At 41.1% G+C, this 18,815-nt stretch overlaps 1 long non-coding RNA gene across 1 annotated transcript; it reads left to right on the top strand.

Moving 5' to 3' along the window:
* The first annotated feature begins 6,120 nt into the window (after positions 1-6,120).
* Gm7951 lies at positions 6,121-8,556 on the top strand. The gene is made up of 3 exons (XR_874536.1): positions 6,121-6,150; positions 7,106-7,268; positions 8,520-8,556. It is a non-coding gene; the product is annotated as a predicted gene 7951 (long non-coding RNA).
* The last annotated feature ends 10,259 nt before the right edge of the window (positions 8,557-18,815 follow it).

The raw sequence follows: 18,815 nt of genomic DNA, 5'->3' as shown, positions 1-18,815 counted from the left end.
TTCTATAGCCTTCTCATTGATCATTAAAGCTCTAAGGTATATAAATTAGACTATGAATACAATAAACCAGAAATTAGCAAGCTGTTTACACAAATGACAATTCTTAAAGTAATAATAATAATAATAATAATAATAGGAATGATGTTAAAAGTATTTTTTAAAGATACAGTGAAATGAAACAAACTAGTATGTGTAATATGCAAATAAGACATTTTAAACCAAAACTTAATTAACCAGAAAGGCTATATTACACGAGTACCTCAGTCTAATAAACTGGAAGAGCAGTGGTTCCCATAATTCCAATAAGTAAATCATGTGATTTTAAAACAGCATGTGGTTATATTGAAAAGCCTTACATTATGGGATAACTTGATCCACTGACTCTTCTTCTGCCTCTGGTGTTGTCAATGAAATATTTCACAATTCTGTGTAGGATTACATTTTAAAGTGTTCTTTATAAATGTTCACTTTCTTGAATCCATATACTTTTTCCAATTAGTCAACCTCAACTTATTCTGTTAAGTTAGTTGTTTCTTCTGATACTATCTGGAGCCTCACATTCCACATGACAAGCTGAAGACAATTCCCTGATACTTGTCTGGCTACTATTCTATTCTGTCAGCTGCTGTTTGCATCATAGTTAATATCAGCTGGTAAACTGTATAGAAATACTGATGGGTGGTTTTATGCCATTTCCATATAGCAGGATATTACTAGTAAGAACTCCTTTAGGTCCTGTGCTCTGAGCATTCATGGGTATTTGGTTTAATCAATAGTGCCAGTCATGAGTCTTGTCAGAATTTATATCCAGTGAGAAAGTGGTAGGTTGTGCTCACACCATCATACCACTGTCTCACCTGGGAGCATGTCTTGCCAGGCTGACAATCATTGTATATCTCAGGGTTCAGAGTTGGGTAAGAATGTTGATGACTTTCTCCCATGTTAGCATGTAAGCCATATTCTAATAACATGAATACTAACAGGAAGGGATTACAGATTAGCACAAAATTGATTTGTCCATGTCCTAAGACACAAGCATACAATGTCTTGAGTGAAAGGAATTTACCATTAAGATTTATGTGGTAACCAGCTCCACTGCAATAAACTATTCTGGTGGTATGGAAAAAATATGGATAAATATATAAATATTGATTCAAAAGAAGGATAACATATGCCTAGCACTGCACTTTTTAGTAGACTGTTTTGTGTGGCATAGAACCTGCACTCTGTTATAGAGTAACAACATTGACGTACACACACACAGACACACACACACATACATAGACACACACACATGTGTGTGTGTGTGTGTATATATGTATAATAAATTTTAAATATTATTTATAAATCATATTATAAATATATTTTAAGCATATAATTTATATTATATTACATAAATATTTATTTCATTATGTGATGATTATAAATATATAAAATATATGTTTAATACATACAAATATACATAAATATGTTACCATTTCCATACACCTGAGTGTGAAGCCATCTACTATAGTATGGTTCTATTTTGAAGTAGAGGTACAGAATATAATCTGAGGGTTCACAGGCTTCTTGGTTAGGTAAGACTGTTGATCACTTTTTTCCCCAGCAGATTTCAGAGTATGTAGTCTGCAGGGTTTTGATATTTCAATAACATGAATATTATATAAAAAAGAAAGCTAAGTAAAAGATACCAGACTCTAAAGATTACATAGAGCATGACATTCAGTAGGGCATGCACATAGTTATGTTAAAATATTTATGTAAAAGCCCTCTCCATACTCTGACACAATTAGATATGATTCACTAATCAGTACAGTATGAGAACTCCCAGATCTCAGCTACTTCAGGCATCTCTAGAAAACGCCTCAAAATAAATGCCTTATTTTCATCTCTCCAATTCTACATAATTCCCCCTTCGTCTGCATTTTCTTTTCCACATTTAAAAAGCTAACACACTATTATATTTCACTGATTTTTGCTTATAGTATAATACTACTTCCCTTATAGCTATTGGTCATTGCTAATATGTATTGGTGTTGTTAAATTTTTTCTGTAGAATAAGATTCAGGACATGAACCAAATCCTTGGTCCAGTTTTTGTTTTCCTGCAATAACAAGCTGGGCTGCAATTCTCACATAAAATCTTCCAGAAACCTGGCCAACATAACCATATTTTGGTCATTAGTGGTGACATTTTCCATTCTGTCCAGTTCAGTCGTCACAGCATAGAAACTGGCTGGACGTGTATTAAACTCTTCTGGATAGTTTCAGTACTGCAAGGGGATCTATCACACTTTATCTAGATGTGTTGAGTATTGCCTAGTGTCTTATTCTGGAGTCTGGGTATTTCATGTGTATTTGCATGGGGATCCAAAGGATCTCTTTTGGACACGTTTGTCATTGGAAGGTGATTGGTAGCCACCTTTTAATATTTTGAGTACCAAAAGGCAACCTATCCCACTCTCTGGAAAAGGCACTTTGACTTCAGGTAAATTTGGGTGAGGTACTGAGCAGGAAGGTAAGAGCTGTCCTGTGAGACATCAGAAGTCCCTTCCCTAGATGTTGTGTTGTAACCTGGAGAGCCCTGGCATTTTCTGTGATGTTACTAATGTGGTGACTCCAACTGCTCTTGGAGCATTCATTAACTACCTTTGTGGTTCACCCTTAGTCATGCTGACAAAACTGAGCAGGCCTCTTGGAGGAGAGAACAATGAACATACAGAGACCAGAAAGAGGCAGCCACAAGATGGCCTTTGGTCTTAGTGTTAAAGAGCAAGAATTAATGGTCCTGGGGAAGTCACTGTGAATCCTGGGCATGAAAGAGGGAGCTTCCTAGAGAAGGTGGGCTTGAGCTTGGACTTCCAGTAATAGGAATCAGAAGCTTGGAGCTTCTGGGAAGCAGTTTGTTTGACAAAGAGCAGGAATTGTCAAGGCTGCAGCTGCTCTGCAAGAGCTCCTTAATTTCATTCTGACTGTCAGAAGAGGGCATCAGGAGGCAGATTCCTCCTCCTTGCTCCTAGGGCTACACCACAAGCTGACTTTGATCTTAAGATGCTCTCTGGATGACTTTGGTACTGGATGGCAATCTGTCTTATCCATCTTCTGGATACTTTGGGTACTGAGGATCTAGCACCCTCTTCTGGATAAATTTGATATTACATGGAGGACTTTCATCCTTTTCTGCCTGCTTTGAGTATAGGAAATAAATCTAACCCATTCTTCTAGTCACTGAAGCTACTCCATGACACAGGCCTCAAGGATCATGTGAATTCAGGCTATGTCCTGGACTACCCTCATGCACTGGCTGCCACAGTCTGCCTCCTATATACTGAGACCTTCTGGTGCTTATTAAACTAAGTATCCTGATGCCAGGACAACACAGGTTGGGGTTCCTTAGTAAGGGATCAAGGGCTTCAAGACCTCCCTCATGGGCCTGGAAGGAAAGACTACCCTTCTAAAAAGTTTCAGGAAGTCTGTGCACAGGTCCTGGCCCATATCAACCCTGTTACCACTTTTTTTTTTTTTAATGTATCTTCAGAACACAGATTCTCAGTTGTAGGTTCTTATTGCTACACAGCTAACCAGAGCAAAAAAAAAATCAGTATTTGCTGGGAGGGAACTCAATATCAGGATGGCTCTATATAATCCTCACGGGATTTCAATGTGCCACCAAGGTGAACATATAGACAAAGAGCAGTGCTGACTAAGGTGGGGTTCCCTGTGCATGGAGACAGCATCACCTTGCAACAGGCCCCACTGTAGACTCCAGATTCCAAGGATGCATAGACCCATGGGGGACACAAGTACATACACACACACAGACACACACACACACACAGAGACACACACACAGGCACACACACACAATTGGTCCTCTATGAGGAGTCCATGTCTGTAGGCTTTTGCTACACTGCATCCTTGGTGTATTTCTTTAAGGTCCAAGGATGTCTGAGCAAAAATCAAGAAAAGAATATACCCCTGGACATATTTCAAGTTCTGAGACATTTACTACTTTCATCTTAGACACAGGCAATCACAGCTTGGTGGTGCTAAGCACTAGGGAATCCAGGACTTACTTGCATCACATCAGATACTAGCTGACATTGCCCTCCAAGCACAGCATGGCTGGCTAGCTTATGCCATCCAGAGCCAGTGGGATTGCAGTATGTGCTGAGGTACCTGACTAGCCACAGGGGTTGGGAACGATATCCTATCTTGAGAACAGCTGCCCTGATTTTAGGCCAAGAAGTGGGAGGGAGTGGGTAGGGGAGCAGGGCGGAGGGTGGGAGGTTATAGGGAACTTTAGGGATAGCATTTTAAATGTAAATGAAGAAAATATCTAATAAAATAAAATAAAATAAAATAAAGAAGAGGAAACTTCTCAAGGAGTAGCTAAAAAGCTCTAGAAGGTACAGGACCAAAAGTTTTACCAGTCCCTTTGAATTGTGTCAAACCATAGGAAAGAATTCATAGCCAAAGCTTGTCAATAAACAGTGAATGATTTATGAATAGATGGGAAACTTCATGGTGCATGCAGAATTCAAGTTCTGGTCTCAGGAAGTAAAGAATTTTTCTTGAATGGAAACACTACAAAACTCTCAGTAGAGTTCAGGAAAAGGTGGATGGGCCTCATTCTTACTTTGGACCTATTGTACCCAAATACAGGGAGGGATTCATCCCTATACTATTTGATTGGAATGCCTGCTGCATTGCTTTCCAGGCTCAGAGATAATCAGCTACCCAAACTATAACTATTACTTTTTCATTACCCGTTTTCTCCAGTTCTCCATAAAGGTTATTCATCTGACTACCTGAGAGACAGAGTGGGCTTCTGATTACCCCACCATCCCCCCAGACACCTTGGACCTTTGTCATAGTGATATTGCATAGCTCAAGATGGTAGACAAAGACAACACAATCAATTTGGAAAGGCTTTACATGATTTTTCCACTATTTTACTGGAGAGTTTAGGTAGCATTTTAGCATGCATTCAGCACACCCAGGTCAAGAAGGCAGAAGGAACAGATGTCAATGCCAGAGCCCCTCCTGAAATTATGGATCCATTAAAATTGAGGTTTCACTGGACCTGAGGCCTTTTCATCTCCTATCCATCCAATTGAGTCTTAGGTATCTTATGAATACAGGATCATATTCCAATCTCCAACAGACTCAGGCCTAGAAAAGGAACTCAAAAATGTAGAAACTGGAGAAGTGAGAGCTAATGGGACTGCGAAGAAGCAATCCAATGTCCCTGTTGGCCTTTGTTCACAGATGCCTATTTTGTCTGGTTGTTTTGGAGATAGAGAGAATGTGGGATTTTAGCTTTTTAAGAAGGGATATAAACTTTACAACTTGATGTTGCCCCTGTCCCTGACTTCTTCTCTTGCCAAGTACAAGGGAGTTTTCATTGCAAAAAAAAAAAAAAATGGGGTTGTAAATCAGAGATTTCATGAAAACCCTATGCTCACTTTAATGAAACAATGTCTCCTCTCAAGGCAGTTGCACACTAACACATATACTCCAACTTGTGTAAAGGTGAAGGTGCAGGAGTAGGTTTCTGTCCTCTGGGAAACAGAGACACCTGGGTAAATCGACTGTTTGTTACATGAATGGACTCCAGTAGTAGATTTATATTGGAGAAGAATCTCCCTCCTATAAGGATCCTAATGAAGATGAGCTAGCCATGCCATGGCACTAACAAACTCTCCCCATTCAAAGCACTGGACTTGTAGTGAAGCAGAGAGAAATCTCTAGCTTTGGAAGGAGAAGTTGCCAAGAGGTATCCCCAGGGGCAAAAGAGAGACTCCAGGAAAGGGAATCTCAGAAACTGGTCAAGATGGGGCAAGCTGGTAATCCGGTAGGCCATGGAAGTTCCAGGTGACATCATCAGTAGTCACTTCCCTGGACAATCTCTTGTATCCAAGAGAACCCTAGAATCTTCTGTGATGTCGCCAGTTTGTGGTAACCAGGGCAGCTTGTGGGGTATTCCTTCAGATCCTCATGGGTTCCCAAGCAGGCATGTTGTCCATGCTCCTCAGGATATTTCAGAGAGAGAATAGAATACACACAGACACCAGACCAAGGCAGAAGGAGGCCGGCCGCCCATCATGGTGGGAAAGGGCAAGAAACAACTGGTCATGGAGAAGGCACAGTGAGTCCTGGGCAAGGTTTGGGGAGCTACCTGGAGGATGTGGGCTTCAGCTGGTCCTTCCAGGAATAGGGATTGTGATCTGGATCCTTCAGATTCCTCAATGGTAGAACCAGAGTCAAGAGTGTCTGATGATTAGTTTTACAGACAGCCTGGTATTGACAAGCCTGCAGGGGCTTTGCTGAGAGATCTTAATTTCCCACTGAATGGCAAATTATGCAAAGACCAAGCTCTGTGAGAATAGAAAAGTGTTGTTCTCAGGATAGAGTGTTCATGTACTTCATCTTTTTTTTTTTTAAAGATCTACTTATTTATTATATGTAAGTACACTGTAGCTGTCTTCAGACACTCCAGAAGAGGGAGTCAGATCTTGTTACAGATGGTTGTGAGCCACCATGTGGTTGCTGAGATTTGAACTCCGGACCTTCAGAAGAGCCCATGTACTTCATCTTAATATAGTTTCCTCTAAGATACATGAGCATGTGATGCCAAGAACAGAGAGGGCTATTCCCCTGCCTATGAATCAAGGTCTCAGACAGTTTGGTATTGAACTCACATGATGTGGACTGATTCACAGTCTGGTTTCCTGTAGCAGTGTACGAGCTCTCATCATGCATTTGAAGAAGACGAGAAAAGCGTTGGCTAGTATGCTGAGAGGTACGGCTTTGGTTGTCAGATATGAGCTGACAATGCCCTCCATTTATTCTTGCCTGGCCCAGCTTATGCATTTCAGGGCTAGGGCGATTACAATAGGAAGTCAGGCATATGTTTAGTGATGGTGGTTGTGAACAGGGACCTAGCTGAGGAGCCCAGCTTGAAGACAGCTATGATGCACTATCAGGGATTCTCAGTGTCTCTAGATTTTCCTCTTCCTCAGGCTTCTGTGTGGGACAAAGCATGGTTTCCCTTTCCCTGCCCTATTATCTCTACAAGGTTACTAGTGTTTTTCTACCTACAGGGTCTGCTGGGGCGGCATCACCCCAAGCCCCCACCATCAATGATCAGGAGAAGAGACACGAGAGGTTGGAGAAGCTCAAAAGAGAGCTCCAGAACGTAAAAAATGCCAGAGACGAACTTCAGGGAATCCTGGCCAACTACACTAACAAGGATTTAAATGACAGGTAGTCATTATGCCCAGTTCTTTGCTGACTATCTTGGGCCATCCCTGTTAAGCCCAGATTCCCTCATACCGCAGGTGGCTACAACTCCAGGCTGTCTGCATACCCAAATCAATTTTGCTGATTGGATTTTCGATGCAGAACTTCAAGTTCAGATAGGAGTGAGATGGGGGTCACAGGCACTTTTGATTCCTCCAAAAGTAATTCAGAGCCTGTGGCATGAATCACAGTCTGGGGATGAAGGTAGTAATGTGTGAGCTCCCCTCCTGCCATTTAAGAAGCTTACACAGGTTTTGGTTGGTGGGAGTTGCTAGGTAATGTTTGTTTATAGCCAATCCTTTCCATAATTGACCAAGTGGTAATTTTGGTCCAATTGGTCCTGTCAACAGCTGGAGGGGCCTGTCCCACATACTGCCTCTCAGTATGACTGGATTGGCTGCAGTTCATATTGGCTTTTCTCAAATTTTGTTCATTATAATCTCAGATAAACCGAAATCAACTTATTTGGCATTCTGATTGACTGTGTGTGTGTGTGTGTATCTGTGTCTCTGTGTGTGTTTGTGTGTGTGTGTAAAAGACAGAGCTAGAAAGAGACAGAGAATGAGAGAGATACTGGGTGCATGTGAGCTTGTGTGTGCATTTGTGGATGTGTGTGTTCCTGTATGTGTGTGTTCCTGTGTGTGCAGCTTAAGATCTAGAGAGTCTGAGTCATGTGATATATCCTGAGGTTGTGCCTGACTCCATTTCCAGGCAATAATAGTGAAGAAGCCAGGGAGGTTCATTTTTAGTAGCACAGCACTTAACCTCTGTGCTCACTGTGGATGCACATTGGAATCTCCTGGTAGGTTATAGAGGCTTTTCCCTGTAGATATGATTATGTCCTTTGGGAATTGATGTAGCAATAGAGCCAAGGATTGTCAATTCCGTGTCTAAAACCAGGAGGAGAATCATACAGTTTTAACGTGGACCCAGGCCTGTGACACAGATTCCTGGAAAGTTCTGGGAGAACTAGTCTATTCTTTCAAACCCCTACAGGGAGCTGAGGCAGATCAGCACCCTGCCTTTACTTCCCTGGGCTTACTGGCCCAAGCTGAAGAGTAATAAGTTTAATAAGCACCAAGTGGAACCGGTAACAAGGAGCTAGGTCAAGTGGCATATATGGGGTGGGGTAGTGCATGATTCAGCTTGAATTGAAATGATCCTTGTATCCTTAGTTCATGGGACATTTTGTTCCTTGTCCATGCCCTCCCACAGGATCAACTTTGAGACATTCATGCTTGAGATGCAACATGACCAGGTGATGACTGACCTGAAGAGAATGCCCCAGGACATCAGTGAGGCCTTGTCCAAGTGCAAGCAGTTGACTAAAGAAAATCAGTTCTACTGGTGAGTGACTAACAGGGTCATGACCCAAGACATAGGCACAGGACATGTCTGCCAATCCTTGTCCTTGAACTAAAGTGACGACTCAGGTTCTATACTGTTAGTCTCTAATCAATAAGCCTGCATCCTTCAAACAAGGCACTAAGATTTTAACATCTTGGATCATTTTGACCAAGTGTGAAGAGACTGGGAGCCCCTCAAGCCACTGTCCTTTCCAACTAAGTATCCTCAAGATCGAAAAGGTGTCCACCATGATGGATATATCAATAAGCCTTGGTCCTCTTGGGCTCTGAACATAGATTTATAGATGGGGTTTCCAGGAGAGACATAGAAAGATTCTGTGATGCTTGCGTCTCTTCACTCCTAGAGAATTTTGCCCCAGGTGGGTTTTTTTATACCACAGACTTATAAGCACATATAGACCCCATGTTCTTTTCTGAGAGATACATGATTCCCTGTTGGTGTCAGGGATTTCAAAAGTACCTTGGTTCTTCTGGAAAGTGGCAGTCCTCTGGATTTGATCTCCCTCTATGGCCAATCTGGATACTTGTTTGGGGCTGCCTGGGGATCATGGCCAATGATGAAGGAATGGTCTTTGGAGGAATGGGAGGAAGATGGATGCTTCCTGGATTCACCATGTTTTGTTTGTGGATCAGCTTCAGGAACTGCCACCTCCTGATTGAATCTAACCTCATCCAGCACAAAGTCAGGATGTTGAGGAAGGAGAACAGACAGCTGCTAAGGGAGCAGATTGCATTGGAAGAATGCAACACAGAAACAAAAATACTATGTAAGGAAGGCAGCCAGAAGATCAAAGACCACTATACTAAGCAGCAGCAGGTAGGATGAATGAAGCATCAGGGGCAGAATGCCCTAATGTGTGATCATAAACACAGTTAAGCCTATGTAACCATCCTGCACCTTATCCAGGCTCTCTCCTATTTCTCATCCAGTTTTACACTTCTGTGATAATTTCCAAGACTTTCTGTGGACTTACCCTCTTTTGAAGAAATTGGATTTCTGCCATGCCCTCTCCTCCCCATCCTAGTCGGCCACCTCTAGCTTGCCACTCTAGGCAGAGGAGATGCTGGACCCCTGAAGGCAACCCCTTGAGGCTCTATGGTATGGAGAGGTGCCTCAGGATGCCACTTCCTGAATTATCTAGGAACCAGGTCCTCTGTTCTGCTCTATGGCAACTCATCCTGAGGGGCTTGGGCCTGCCCTCTCCTAGGACAGAAGGGCAGGCTCCAATTTTATTTTGTATGTGTGTGTGTGTGTGTGTGTGTGTGTGTGTGTGTGTGTGTGTGTGTGTGTGTCATGGCTTGGCTGAAAAGATGCAGCGTCCTTTCACTGTCTCCAAGATGAGGTACTAGCACAGGATGGAAGTACCTAAGGAGCCATAAGCATAGCAGGGCTATTGGATTTTGTTTTTGTTTTTGTTTTTGTTTTTGTTTCCTTCATGAGTATCCCCTTTAGAGTTCAATGCTTACCCTTGGGAAGATTTGCATGAAGCACACTCTTGCTGATTACAGTATCCTTTCAGTGTGCATGAATTTCCTGTGATTCCCAGATAGAGGGGTACCCAAGGAGAGCCAAGGAAGGATTCAGCACTCCAGAAATAATAAGAGCCTTCACTTCAAAGTTTGCTAGGCTCCCTAGAAGGCCTCTGTTTAATGTTAGATTCAGACACTGATACACACTTATTTTTCAATATCAAGTATTTAGACTATTGGAGAAATTTGGTGTTTTACTTTAACTCCAGCACAGTGTGTAGTTCACAATCCATTGTCAAGCAATTTTTTACAGTTGAGAATAACATCCAGGCCCAGGTGCTCTCTTCCCCTTCTCCTATGGGGATACAGGAAAGATCTCAGATGAAAAGTGATACTGGATTGTCCTGCTGAGTAAAGCTGGTATTTGATGGATCGCGGACATGGAAAGATCTCACCAGGCTTTTTTTCTCTTCCTCCCGTAGGTCTGAAATATTCTGCAGAAGCTCAAACAGATCAGAGACCAGGTCAAGATCTTGCTCAGACACAACTGTTCACCATGAGCACTGGGTGTGCAAAGCAAATTAACCACCATTGCATCTAATCCTTGTAACCATGGCAATCTTGGGCTGCATTTTCTTCTTTTTTTGGTTTGCTATGAGTAATGAGGCCTTTATTTTGTCTAGCCTCTGGTCCAGCAAGACTGCCTGTTTGGAAGGCTTCAGAGAAGTGCTGAGATACATCAAGATCTGCTCGGCATCCAGGAGGGCTCTGAGAATGCCAATTTTGGCTGGTCCTGTTGGGTCATCTAGAATTATATCATGGTGATCAGTCAAGTGAATTTGAAAAACTTTGAGGTATCATCTGTAACATCTCTCATGTTAGCCTTGGAAGGACTAGTCCATCAGCAGAACACCTACCCCAATGAGGCATGCCTATATTCATCCTGAACAGATTATTACCATCAGTGACTGCCTTTGCACTATTTCACCAAGGCCAGCAACAGGCTGTAGGTCTTTGCTGAACATCTGCAGCAAGAGAATGATGCTTAGCTTAATTATTTTGTTTGGTTTTGGTTAGAGTTTTGATTTCTTTGTGTCTTTGGTTTTCCTGTGTTTTCATTTGAAGTTTCATTATATATTCACTATCTTTTTGTTACTGTAATTAATTTGCTTTTTTTTTTTGCTAAGTCTATATACTGTATAAACTAACTCCCCACTTTAAGTTGTTATTGAATAAAATTAGTGTATTGTTATGGATAAAACATCATCTCTAATTATTTCTATCATAAGGACAATCTGCATTTATGTGTGGTTCATACATAGTCCTGTAACACTAGAAGTTTCAGGCAAGAATGGGACTCTTCAAGTATCATGTTGTTTAGGCTTCATAAGTAGTACCCAGCCAGCCAGAGCTCCACAGAAAATTGAGATAATGTGTCAAACTATGTGGATCCCAAAGTCAGGATGAAAAAAGTATCCATGCTCTATCTCTATAGTCATAAATTTAGCTACAGTTATGATGTACTCTCCTGTGCATGACCACATCGGACAAACAAATAAGATACACAACAGTATTTCACTAATACATCCCAGGAAATAAAAATATTCACATTGAGTAATTAAAATATTCTGAATTATAAAGTAATTTGGATAAAAATGACCTTCAAAAGTCATTTCATAATTGAATGTTTGATACCTACCTCATAAAAATGTTTTAGGAAGGACTAGTAGATATGGCCTTGCTGGAGGAATTTTGGCACTGGAGGTTGGCATTGAGGTTTCAAAAGATCATGCCAGTCCCTGCCTCTGTCTTTGTCCCTGTCTTTGTCACTATCTCTCTGTCTCTGTTGATCTCACAATGTTTCTCTCTTTTTCTCTATATCTCAGTCTACACTCTTACTGTCTCTGTCTCTGCTTCTGTCTGTTTGTCTGTCTGTCTGTCTGTCTTTCTGTATCTATCTCTTTCCTCTGCCTCCTCTATATGTATCCGATGTAAGTTCACCTACTCCTCTAGTGCCATGATGTCTGTATGCATGCCTGCCTGCCTCCTGCCATGATCCCCACCTTGACAATCCTGGATCACCCTTTTATATTGTTGGCCAAACCCAATTGAATATTTTCTTTATACGTTATCCTGGTCAAGGTGTGCCCTAGCAATAAAACAGTGAATAAGAAAGCAAAACAAACTCTTAATCAATGGAAAGATCAGCTACGAGATGGGAGAGGAACTTCACTAAGTGTACATATGACAGAGAGTTCATTTCTAGACAATCGGATGGTGTTAAAAACTATACACCAGGAAACCTGCCTGTTAAACATTAAAACATTTTAAATTTAAACATTTCAAAACGTTCTATGGCTGTCCATGGTAGAGCACACCTGTAATCCCAGCAGTCAGATGGCAGAGGCAAGAAGAACTGCATGAGCCTCCGGACAGCCTGAACTATGTACTAGATTCTGGGACAGCAGGGATAAGTAGAGAGTCCCAGTCTTAAACACACTCCCTTCTAATGTTCTGTCAAACTGAACAGAATCTTCAAAAGAAGAGAAAGAAATGGATAATAGATATGTATTTAAATGTTTAATATCCTTCTTCATCAGAAAAATGCAAATTAAAATAGTTTTAACCTTGTATCTTACTGCAGTCAGAATGGCTATTACAAGTAGACTAAATGACCACAACTCTTGGCATGACTGTGGGGTAAGAGAGTATATATTCACATGTACAGTCATTATGAAAAACAGGAGAAATGTTCTGGAAAACATTGCTAGAGATAGATCTTCCATAAGAACCAACTGTACTATTTGTGGTGTTATAATGAGAAGAACCCTTATAGGCTCATAGATTTGAATACTTGGTCAACAGGGTATAGCACTCTTTGATGGAATTTTGAGCTGTGGCCTTGTTGTGGGGGTGGGCTTTAAAGTTTCAAAAGCCCAGCTCAGGGCCAGCATCCCTGCTTCCTGCAGATCCAGATCTAGAACTCTCAGCTACTTCTCCAACACAATGTCTGCCTCTGCATGATTCTGTCAAGACAAAAATGTACTAAAGTTCTGAAATGGGAAGTAGGCCCCCATTTAAATGCTCTCGTTTAAAGGTCCATCATGGTCCTGATGTCTCTTTCTAGCAAGAGAACACAGACTCAGACACTATTCCAGGGCATATAGCCAAAGGCATTATCCTAAGTCAGAGACCTGGGTGTGCTCATGTTCCCTCCTGCTTTATTCACAATAGTCAGGACATCAAAACAACCCAGACATAAATATAACTGATGAAAGGATAATGAGTACATGGTTCATATACACAATGGTAAAGAACTATGACAATATAAATGAAATTTACAGGTTAATGGATGGACACATGAATAATATTTTTGAGTGATATAACCCAGACCCAAAAAGACAAATACCACATCATGTGTCTTATGTGGATGGTAAAATTGAATGTCTAGAGATGTGCATTTAAACTGCAGTATCCATAGAAGGTAATGCACTAGTGTTGGGTTATAGGAGGATATTTCAAGAAAATAATAGAACACATAATTTGTGAAGGAGAAAAAGGAAAACAGTAGGACAGAGTGAGGTAAATGTCTTGAGAGATTGCAGAGGAGTGTGGTGGCTTGAATATGGGAGTGGTACTTTTAGGAGTTGTGGCCTTGTTAGAAATAGTGTGTCAGTGTGGAGGGTAGGCATTGAGACCCACATACTAAACATATGTCCTGGTGTCTCCTCACATCAATAAATCTCAGACTAACACCTGGGACAGTAGACTACCATGTCCAGAATTTGGTAAAGTTGAGTGGGTTGGAAGTCCCAGACCCACAGTAGATGGCAAAAGTGTTACCTGCTTCCTACCAGGCCTCTTTCATGGGACCAAAATCTGTATATAGGAACATGGCCTGTGGTTATTTAGAAGAGAATAGGGTTCTCCCTGCTAATGAGGTAATAGAAGATGGTAGGGTTCAGTCAATAAGCTTCCCTTCCTGGACATTCCTTCCTCAGAAGTTACTTAACTTCTAGTCTAACCTTAAGACATGTTATGCTTTCATTTCCATGAAAAACAATCAATAAACAGTTTACAACCAAGGACTGTCTCCCTTTTCATTTCTGATTTTGTTAATTAGGATTTTGTCCCTGTGCCCTTTAGTGAGTGTAGCTAAGGGTTTATCTATCTTGTTGATTTTCTCAAAGAACCAACTCCTCGTTTGGTTAATTCTTTGAATAGTTCTTCTTGTTTCCACTTGGTTGATTTCACCCCTGAGTTTGATTATTTCCTGCCGTCTACTCCTCTTGGGTGAATTTGCTTCCTTTTTTTCTAGAGCTTTTAGATGTGTTGTCAAGCTGCTAGTATGTGCTCTCTCCCGTTTTTTCTTGAAGGCACTCATAGCTATGAGTTTCCCTCTTAGAAATGCTTTCATTGTGTCCCAAAGGTTTGGGTACGTTGTGGCTTCATTTTCATTAAACTCTAAAAAGTCTTTAATTTCTTTCTTTATTCCTTCCTTGACCAAGGTATCATTGAGAAGAGTGTTGTTCAGTTTCCATGTGAATGTTGGCTTTCTGTTATTTATTTTGTTATTGAAGATCAGCCTTAGTGCATGGTGATCTGATAGGATACATGGGACAATTTCAATATTTTTGAATCTGTTGAGGCCTGATTTGTGACCTATTATGTGGTCAATTTTGGAGAAGGTACCATGAGGTGCTGAGAAGAAGGTATATCCTTTTGTTTTAGGATAAAATGTTCTGTAGATATCTGTCAGATCCATTTGTTTCATCACTTCTGTTAGTTTCAGTGTGTCCCTGTTTAGTTTCTGTTTCCATGATCTGTCCATTGGTGAAAGTGGTGTGTTGAAGTCTCCCACTATTATTGTGTGAGGCGCAATGTGTGCTTTGAGCTTTACTCAAGTGTCTTTAATGAATGTGGCTGCCCTTGCATTTGGAGCATAGATATTCAGAATTGAGAGTTCCTCTTGGAGGATTTTACCTTTGATGAGCATGAAGTGTCCCTCCTTGGCTTTTTTGCTAACTTTGGGTTGGAAGTCGATTTTATCCGATATTAGAATGGCTACTCCAGCTTGTTTCTTCAGACCATTTGCTTGGAAAATTGTTTTTCAGCCTTTCTCTCTGAGGTAGTGTCTGTCTTTTTCCCTAAGATGGGTTTCCTGTAAGCAGCAGAATGTTGGGTCCTGTTTGTGTAGCCAGTCTGTTAGTCTATGTCTTTTTATTGGGGAATTGAGTCGATTGATATTAAGAGATATTAAGGAAAAGTAATTGTTGCTTCCTTTTATTTTTGTTGTTGTCATTCTGTTCTTGTGGCTGTCTTCTTTTTGGTTTGTTGAGTGATTACTTTCTTGCTTGTTCTAGGGCGTGATTTCCGTCCTTGTATTGCTTCTTTTCTGTTATTATCCTTTGAAGGGCTGGATTTGTGGAAAGATAATGTGTGAATTTGGTTTTGTCGTGGAACATATTTATTTTTAATGTATTTATTTTACTGTTTGAAAATATTACACACACATATATGTTGATCAGATTGACGCTTTACTCCCCTCCCAATCATCCAATCTGCTCACACCACTATTTCTGACCAAATTCATGTGCTGTTGAAAAATAAAACAGAGCCTATTTATTCATCCCTGAAGAAAACGGACTCTCCTCTCCTCAGCAGCAGTCAGTAACCAATAGCACCTCACTTAAGAATAGGACTTCATGAGTCCCTCTCTCATTAATGCCTGTGTTACTTGGAAAATATCTTCTGTATGTCTTGTGCATACAGTTACAGTTACTGTGCTTTCATGTGTGCAACATCCCTGTCATAGCCAGGGAAAACTGTTTTATTATACCTACCCACTATGGGTAGCTCTTACAATATTTTCCTCTTTTTCTTCTGATGCGTTCCCTAGGCCTAGGATTTATGGTTGATGTATAGCCGTGTCATGGAGCTCTGAGCACTCAACTGTCTCTTATTCGATGTACAATTACAAACTGGTGCTATGGGTCTCTAATAATCATTGTCTACTGTAAAGGGAATTTTCTCTGATGATGTTAAAGGTGTACTCCTCTTTATATCTAAAGGTAAAACTAAGAGACAGTTTTATGCTATTTCCATATAGCAGGATATTACTAGTAAGAACTCCTTTAGGTCCTGTGCTCTGAGCATTCATGGGCATTTGGTTTAATCAATAGTGCCAGTCATGAGTCTTGTCAGACTTTATATCCAGTGAGAAAGTGGTTGGTTGTGCTCACACCATCATACCACTGTTTCACCTGGGAGCATGTCTTGCCAGGCTGACAATCATTGTATATCTCAGGGTTCAGAGTTGGGTAAGAATGTTGATGACTTTCTCCCATGTTAGCATGTAAGCCATATTCTTTTTTTTTTAAATTAGGTATTTTCCTCGTTTACATTTTCATGCTATCCCAAAGGTCCCCCATACCCACCCCCCAATCCCCTACCTACCCACTGCCCCTTTTTGGCCCTGGCGTTCCCCTGTACTGGGGCATATAAAGTTTGCAAGTCCAGTGGGCCTCTCTTTGCAGTGATGACCGAATAGGCCATCTTTTGATACATATGCAGCTAAAGACAAGAGCTCCCGGGTACTGGTTAGTTCGTATTGTTGTTCCACCTATAGGGTTGCAGTTCCCTATAGCTCCTTGGGTAATTTCTCTAGCTCCTCCATTAGGGGCCGTGTGACCCATCTAATAGCTGACTGTGATCATCCACTTCTGTGTTTGCTAGGCCCCGGCATAGTCTCACAAGAGAGAGCTATACCTGGGTCCTTTCAGCGAAATCTTGCTAGGGTATGCAATGGTGTCAGCATTTGGAAGCTGATTATGGGATGGATCCCTTCATATGGCAGTCACTAGATGGTCAATCCTTTCATCACAGCTCTAAATTTTGTCTCTGTAACTCCTTCTATGGGAGTTTTGTTCCCATTTCTAAAAAAGGGTAAAATGTCCACACTTTGGTCTTCGTTCTTCTTGAATTTCATGCGTTTGGCAAGTTGTATCTTATATCTTGGGTATCCTAAGTTTATGGGCTATTATCCACTTATCAATGAGTACATATTGTGCGAGTTCCTTTGTGATTGGGTTACCTCACTCAGGATGATACCCTCCAGGTCCATCCATTTGGCTAGGAATTTCATAAATTCATTTTTTTAATAGCTGAGTAGTATTCCATTGTGTAAATGTACCACATTTTCTGTATCCATTCCTCTGTTGAGGGGCATCTGCCTATTATAATTAAGGCTGCTATGAACATAGTAGAGCATGTGTTCTTCTTTCCGGTTGGGACATCTTCTGGATATATGCCCAAGAGAGGTATTGCGGGATCCTCCGGTAGTACTATGTCCAATTTTCTGAGGAACCGCCAGACTGATTTCCAGAGTGGTTGTACAAGCTTGCAATCCCACCAACAACCGAGGAGTGTTCCTCTGTCTCCACATCCTCGCCAACATCTGCTGTCACCTGAGTTTTTGATCTTAGCCATTCTGACTGGAGTGAAGTGGAATCTCAGTGTTGTTTTGATTTGCATTTCCCTGATGATTAAGGATGTTGAACATTTTTTCAGGTGTTTCTCTGCCATTCGGTATTCCTCAGGTGAGAATTCTTTGTTCAGCTCTGAGCCCCATTTTTTAATGGAGTTATTTGATTTTCTGGAGTCCACCTTCTTGAGTTCTTTATATATATTGGGTATTAGTCCCCTATCCGATTTGGGATAGGTAAAGATCATTTCGCAATCTGTTGGTGGTCTTTTTGTCTTATTGATGGTGTCTTTTGCTTTGCAGAAGCTTTGCAATTTTATGAGGTCCCATTTATCGATTCCATTTTTTATCACAAGCCATTGCTGTTCTATTCAGGAATTTTCCTCCTGTACCCATATCTTCGAGGCTTTTCCCTACTTTCTCCTCTATAAGTTTCAGTGTCTCTGGTTTTATGTGGAGTTCCTTGATCCACTTAGATTTGACCTTAGTACAAGGAGATAGAAATGGATCAATTCACATACTTCTACATGATAACCGCCAGTTGTGCCAGCACCATTTGTTGAAAATGCTGTCTTTTTTCTACTTGATAGTTCTAGCTCCCTTGTCAAAGATCAAGTGACCATAGGTGTGTGGATTCATCTCTGGGTCTTCAATTCTGTTCCATTGGTCTACTTGTCTGTCACTATACCAGTAACATGCAGTTTTGATCACAATTGCTCTGTAGTACAGTTTTAGGTCCGGCATGGTGATTCCACCAGAGGTTCTTTTATCCTTGAGAAGAGTTTTTGCTATCCTCGGTTTTTTGTTATTCCAGATGAATCTGCCGATTGCCCTTTCTAATTCGTTGAAGAATTGAGTTGGAATTTTGATGGGGATTGCGTAAGCCATATTCTAATTTTTTTCCCATTTTATTAGGTATTTAGCTCATTTACATTTCCAATGCTATACCAAAAGTCCCCCATACCCACCCACCCCCACTCCCCTACCCACCCACTCCCCCTTTTTGGCCCTGGCGTTCCCCTGTACTGGGGCATATAAAGTTTACGTGTCCAAATGGCCTCTCTTTCCAGTGATGGCCGACTAGGCCATCTTTTGACACATATGAAGCTAGAGTCAAGAGCTCTAGGGTACTGGTTAGTTCATAATGTTGTTCCACCTATAGGGTTGCAGATCCCTTTAGCTCCTTGGCTA

The sequence above is a fragment of the Mus musculus genome, chromosome 14 (assembly GCF_000001635.26).
Source record: "Mus musculus strain C57BL/6J chromosome 14, GRCm38.p6 C57BL/6J".
Lineage (NCBI taxonomy): Eukaryota > Metazoa > Chordata > Mammalia > Rodentia > Muridae > Mus > Mus musculus.
This window is presented reverse-complemented; position numbering and strand designations above follow the sequence as displayed.